The sequence below is a fragment of the Rattus rattus genome, chromosome X (genome assembly GCF_011064425.1).
Source record: "Rattus rattus isolate New Zealand chromosome X, Rrattus_CSIRO_v1, whole genome shotgun sequence".
Lineage (NCBI taxonomy): Eukaryota > Metazoa > Chordata > Mammalia > Rodentia > Muridae > Rattus > Rattus rattus.
Window position 1 is genome coordinate 52,124,786 of NC_046172.1, and position 5,876 is coordinate 52,130,661.

A 5,876-nucleotide genomic window follows, 5' to 3' on the forward strand; every position below is an offset into this window, starting at 1 on the left:
GTCCCCAGCGAGTCATAACAGAGGCGCCCTCGGCGGAGATCTCTGGAAAACCAAGGACTTACTGTTGGAGGAAGAAGTTCGGTTCCCGCCCCCTTGGTCTCTGGGAGAAGTTTCTAAGGCCAATGAGGTGGTGTATGGTGACTTTACTCTGTATTCTCGTGAATGTAGCTTCTGGAAGCCGGGTATCTACAGATTTTTTTTTTGTGTGTGTGTGAAGCCGAACCTAGGAAAAGATTAGAAAAAAAATCAGTATTTAAGTATCTTTAACATCTTATTATTCCTCGTGCGTTAAAAATAAGTGATGTGAGTGCACACCATAGCCCAAAAGCTCGGATTACCCAAGATACAATCCACAGACCACATGAAGCTCAAGAAGAAGAAGTACAACCAAAGTGCAGATGCTTCAGTCCTTAGAAGGGGGAACAAAAATATTCATAGGAGGAAATATGGAGACAAATTTGGAGCAGAGACTGAAGGAAAGGCCATCCAGAGACTGCCCCCTCCTGGATATCCAGTTCATATATATACAGCCACCAAACCCAGACAATATTGCTGATACCAAGAAGTGCATGCTGACAGGAGCCTGATAAAGCTGTCTCCTGAGAGGCTCTGACAGACCATCACAAATACAAAGGCAGATGTTCGTAGCCAACCATTGAACTGAGAATGGGGTCCCCATTGGAGGAGTTAGAGAAAGGATTGAAGGAGCTGAAAGGGGTTTGCAACTCCAATACCAACAAAAATACCAACCAACCTAGAGCTCCCAGGGACTAAACCACCACCCATGACTCCAGCTGCATATGTAGCAGAGGATGGCCTTGTTGGACATCAGTGGGAGGAGAAGTCCTTGGCCCTGCCAAGGCTGGACCCTCCCCCCCCTGTAGGGGAATGAGGGGGGAGGCAGGAAGGGGTAGTGGGGAGAACACTCTCACAGAAGAAGGGGGATGGGGATGGGATAGGGTTTTATGGATGGAACTGGAAAGGGGATAACATTTGAAATGTAAAAAAAATAAGGGACAGAGTGAAAACACCACTTTTGGGTGAAGTGGCAACATGATGTGTTGTTTAACTTCAATCGGTGTTGTGACATGATAAGAAAAAAATGTAAAAAAAAATCCAATAAAAATGTTTCTTCTGAAGATTTACATAGAAAATAATCCTGAAAAATTAGACCAGAAAATAATCCTGAAAAATTAGACCACATAATGAAATATTGAGTAAAAAATAAATGATGTTTTTTGTGAGTGATGTCTCCCACGAAATCTCTGTAATTGGGAGGCAGAATCATGAATTGGCCAACCTGCGCTGTGTATAGACATGCTGTATTAAAAACAAGACTGAGAGCACAGTTCTTAAGTAATGGCAGAAACCAAAAGGTAATGCATTCTAGTGAGGGTATTTTATTTGACTTTACCTTGTATTGTTGTTGTTTGAGACAGGGTCTAACTATATAGGACTTGGCTGGCCTGAAATTCATGGAGATCCACTTAAGTGTCTCTCAAGTACTAGGGTTAGAGGTGTCAGCCACTATATACCTCCCTCCCATCTTTATTAAATTGGGTATTTCTTATTTACATTCCAAATGTTATTCCCTTTCCTGGTTTCCTGTGCCAACATCCCCCTAACCAATCCCTCCCCTTCTCTATATGAGTGTTTCCCCCTCCCATCCCCCTCCATTCATCGGCCCTCCCCAACAATCACGTTGACTGGGGGTACAGTCTTGACAGGACCAAGGGCTTCCCCTTCCACTGGTGCTCTTACTAGGCTATTCATTGCTACCTATGGAGTTGGAGCCCAGGGTCAGCCCATGTATAGTCTTTGGGTAGTGGTTTACTCCCTGGAAGCCCTGGTTGGTTGGCATTGTTGTTCATATGGGGTCTCAAGGCCATTCAAGCTCTCTCAGTCCTTTCTCCAATTCCTTCAACGGGGGTCCCGTTCTCAGTTCCGTGGTTTGCTGCTGGCATTCGCCTATGTATTTGCCATATTCTGGCTGTGTCTCTCAAGAGAGACCTCTATCTGGTTCCTGTCAGCCTACATTTCTTTGCTTCATCCATCTTATCTAGTTTGGTGGCTGTATATGTATGGGCCACATGTGGGGCAGGCTCTGAATAGGTGTTCCTTCTGCCTCTGTTCTAAACTTTACCTCCTATGCCCTGCAAGGGGCATTCTTGTTCCCTTTAAAGAAGGAGTGAAGCATCCACTTTTGGTCATCCTTCTGAGTTTCATGTGTTCTGTACATTTAAGGTAATTCGAGCATTTGGGCTAATATCCACTTATCAATGAGTTCATACCATGTGTGTTTTTCTGTGATTGGGTTACCTCACTCAGGATGATATTTTCAGGTTCCATCCATTTGCCTATGAATTTCATAAAGTCATTGTTTTTGATAGCTGAGTAGTATTCCATTGTGTAGATGTACCACATTTTCTGTATCCATTCCTCTGTTGAAGGGCATCTGTGTTCTTTCCAGCTTCTGGCTATTATAAATAAGGCTGCTATGAACATAGTGGAGCATGTGTCTTTGTTATATGTTGGGGCATATTTTGGGTATATGCCCAAGAGAGGTATAGCTGGGTCTTCAGGTAGTTCAATGTCCAATTTTCTGAAGAACCCCCAGACTGATTTCCAGAATGGTTGTACCAGTCTGCAATCCCACCAACAATGGAGGAGTGTTCCTCTTTCTCCACATCCTCGCCAGCATCTGCTGTCACTGGAATTTTTGATCTTAGCCATTCTAACTGCTGTGAGGTAGAATCTCAGGGTTGTTTTGATTTGCATTTCCCTTATGACTAAAGATGTTGAGCATTTCTTTAGGTGCTTCTCAGCCATTCAGCATTTCTCAGCTGTGAATTCATTGTTTACCTCTGAACCCCATTTTTAATAGGGTTATTTGTCTCCCTGCAGTCTAACTTCATGAGTTCTTTATATATTTTGGATATGAGCCCTCTATCAGTTGTAGGATTAGTAAAGATCTTTTCCCAATCTGTTGGTTGCCATTTTTTCCTAACAACAATGTCCTTTGCCTTACAGAAGCTTTGTAGTATTATGAGATCCCATTTGTCAATTCTTGACCTTAGAGTGTAAGCTATTGGTGTTTTGTTCAGGAAATTTTTTCCAGTGCCCATGTGTTCGAGATTCTTCCCCTCTTTTTCTTCTATAAGTTTGAGTGTATCTGGTTTGATGTGGAGGTCCTTGATGCATTTGAACTTAAGCTTTGTACAGGGCTATAAGAATGGATCGATCTGCATTTTTCTGCATTCTGACCTCCAGTTGAACCAGAGCCATTTGCTGAAAATGCTATCTTTTTTCCATTGGATGGTTTTGGCTCCTTTGTCAAAGATCAAGTGACCATAGGTGTGTGGGTTCATTTCTGGGTCTTCGATTCTATTCCACTGGTCTATCTGCCTGTCTCTGTACCAATACCATATAGTTTTATGACTATTATTCTGTAATACTGCTGGAGTTCAGGGATAGTGATTCCCCCGGAAGTCCTTTTATTGTTGAGGATAGTTTTAGCTATCCTGGGATTTTTGTTATTCCAGATGAACTTGCAAATTGTTCTGTCTAACTCTCTGAAGAATTGGCTTGGGATTTTGATGGGGATTGCATTGAATCTGTAGATCGCTTTTGGTAAAATGGCCATTTTTACTATACTAATCCTGCCAATCCATGAGCATGGGAGATCTTTGCATCTTCTGAGGTCTTCTTCAATTTCTTTCTTCAGAGTCTTAAACTTCTTATTGTACAGATCTTTTACTTGCTTGGTTAAAGTCACACCAAGATACTTTATATTGTTTGGGTCTATTATGAAGGGTGTTGTTTCCCTAATTTCTTTCTCAGCTTGTTTCTCTTCTGTGTAGAGGAAGGCTACTGATTTATTTGAGTTAATTTTATACCCAGCCACTTTGCTGAAGTTGTTTATCAGCTTCAGTAGTTCTCTGGTGGAACTTTTGGGATCACTTAAATATACTATTATATCATCTGCAAATAGTGATATTTTGACTTCTTCCTTTCTAATCTGTATCCCTTTTGATCTCCTTTTGTTGTCTGATTGCTCTGGCTAGGACTTCCGAGAACTATATTGAATAAGTAGGAGAGAGTGGGCAGCCTTGTCTAGTCCCTGATTTTAGTGGGATTGCTTCAAGTTTCTTCCATTTAGTTTAATATTAGCTACTGATTTGCTGTATATGGCTTTTACTATCTTTAGGTATGGGCCTTGAATTTCCAGGACTTTTATCATGAAGGGGTGTTGAATTTTGTCAAATGCTTTCTCAGCATCTAATGAAATGATCATGTGGTTTTTATCTTTCAGTTTGTTTATATAGTGGATTACGTTGATGGTTTTCCGTGATATTTTTTTTTTTGGTTCTTTTTTTGGAGCTGGGGGTTTTCCTGTATATTAAAACCATCCCTGGATCCCTGAATGAAGCCTCTTTGAATCATGATGGATGATTGGTTTGATGTGCTCTTGGATTCGGTTTGCAAGAATTTTATTGAGTATTTTTGCATCAATATTCATAAGGGAAATTGGTCTGAAGTTCTCTTTTTTTTTTTTTTTTCTTTTTCTTTTTTTCAGAGCTGGGGACTGAATCCATGGCCTTGCGCTTGCTAGGCAAGCGCTCTACCACTGAGCTAAATCCCCAACCCCTGAAGTTCTCTTTCTTTGTTGTGTCTTTGTGTGGTTTAGGTATAAGAGTAATTGTGGCTTCATAGAAGGAATTCAGTAGCGTTTCATCTGTTTCAATTTTGTGGAATAATTCGGATAGTATTGGTATGAGGTCTTCTATGAAGGTCTGATAGAATTCTGCACTGAACCCATCTGGACCTGGGTTCTTTTTGGTTGGGATACTTTTAATGACTGCTTCTATTTCTTTAGGCGTTATGGGGTTGTTTAAATGGTTTATCTGTTCCTGATTTAACTTCGGTACCTGGTATCTGTCTAGCAAATTGTCCATTTCACCAGATTTTCAAAGTTTTGTTGAATCTGAGCTTTGTAGTAGATCTGATGTTTTTTGAATTTCTCTGGTTCTGCTACAAAAGCCTGGAATCAACAAAACAATACCAACCTAGTGAAATCAGGAACAAACTCGTCAGATTCAAAGTGAAACAGCTTTCCCCTGATCTGCTCAAAAAAAATGGGACTGGGCTCAGCCTAAAGAAAAAATTGAAAGATGAGAAGTGGAAGAGAGTTCAGTGCAGAAAAATGTGAGCTGAAAACACATGGCTCAAGAGGATGTCAAAGTAGTCTTCCTCCTTCTTTAAAGGAACAGAGTACAGGTATAGGGAGCAAAGAGATTTAGAACAGAGGCAGAAGAACACCTATTCAAACCTGCCCATGTCAACCCATCTCTGACCACCAAACTGGATAAGACAGATGGCTGAAAGCAGTGGGAACAGATGAGAGGTCTCTGTGAAACACAGCAAATATGTTTAAATACATAGGCAGAATGCCAGCAACAAACGGAGACTGAGCAGGGACCCCCGTTGAAGGAGGCGGAGAAAGGACGGGAGGAAAACAGACGGCGGAACCCATATGGCTAACAATGTAACCAGCCAAGCCGAGAGTAGCACTGCAAGACTGCCATGAGCCAGGCCAATGCTTGACAAAGCACCAGTGGAAGAAACCCCTTGGTCTCGAACTGTGCCCCCAGTCCTTTGTGGTGAGTGAGGGGAGGGCGATGACAGAGGAGGATGAGGAGAAATTTACTCATAGAAGGAGGGGGGTGGTTAGAGATGTTGGCCTGAAGGCTCAAGGAGGGCAACATTTGGAATTAGTAAAGCCGCAATTCGCCTGAATGGGAGGGCTAAATGGCTGAGCTGAGAGGTTTTATAGTGGATCTCCCATTCAGGCCAGCTCAAAGTCTGGAGTGTGGACC

The 5,876-nt window shown here is 41.9% G+C and overlaps 1 non-coding gene across 1 annotated transcript; it reads left to right on the plus strand.

Annotated features, from left to right (window-relative positions):
• The first annotated feature begins 988 nt into the window (after positions 1–988).
• On the plus strand, positions 989–1,092 carry LOC116889481. Its single transcript, XR_004386432.1, has one exon. It is a non-coding gene; the product is annotated as a small nucleolar RNA SNORA21 (small nucleolar RNA).
• Positions 1,093–5,876: the final 4,784 nt, after the last annotated feature.